This window comes from Myotis davidii, unplaced genomic scaffold, assembly GCF_000327345.1.
Source record: "Myotis davidii unplaced genomic scaffold, ASM32734v1 scaffold46, whole genome shotgun sequence".
In the NCBI taxonomy this organism is placed as follows: Eukaryota; Metazoa; Chordata; class Mammalia; order Chiroptera; family Vespertilionidae; genus Myotis; species Myotis davidii.
Genome location: NW_006383006.1, coordinates 3,205,198 through 3,205,684, shown reverse-complemented (window position 1 = coordinate 3,205,684; position 487 = coordinate 3,205,198). Strand labels below are relative to the sequence as shown.

The 487-nt window shown below is 45.8% G+C and overlaps 1 protein-coding gene and 1 long non-coding RNA gene across 3 annotated transcripts in view; one reads left to right on the top strand and one right to left on the bottom strand.

Moving 5' to 3' along the window:
- Window positions 1-14, top strand: part of LOC107181544 — a 22,881-nt gene extending 22,867 nt beyond the window's left edge. Inside the window, exon 3 of the long non-coding RNA XR_001512199.1 lies at window positions 3-14. This is a non-coding gene — a long non-coding RNA (uncharacterized LOC107181544). The remainder of the gene's footprint in view (window positions 1-2) is intronic.
- The window catches only part of UBR1 (ubiquitin protein ligase E3 component n-recognin 1), a 148,438-nt gene that overhangs the window by 5,342 nt on the left and 142,609 nt on the right, over window positions 1-487 (bottom strand). The gene's annotated exons all lie outside the window — the stretch shown is intronic.

Sequence of the window (487 nt, the reverse complement as noted above, 5' to 3'; positions counted from 1 at the left end):
AGAGAGAGAGAAACATTGATGTGAGAGAAACACATCGATTGGTTGCCTCCTGCACAAGCCCCAAGCAGGGCCCGGTTTGGGGAGGAGCCTGCAACCAAGTCCGTGCCCTTGACCGAACTGAACCTGGGACCCTTTGGTCGGGAGGCCGATGTTGTATCTACTGAGCCAAACTGGCTCGGGCTTTTCTCAGATTTTTTAAATCCCAAAGAGTATCTCCACAGGTCAAATGCTGTCACAATAAAAACGAATCTCTATATGATAAAAGAGGTTCCAAACCCCTGTTAATTCCAAGTAATATATATATATTTTTTAAAAATATATTTTTATTGATTTTTTACAGAGAGGAAGGGAGAGGTATAAAGAGTTAGAAACATCAATGAGCTAGAAACATTGATCAGCCGCCTCCTGCACACCCCCTACTGGGGATGTGCCTGCAACCAAGGTACATGCCCTTGACCGGAATCGAACCTGGGACCCTTCGGTCCGC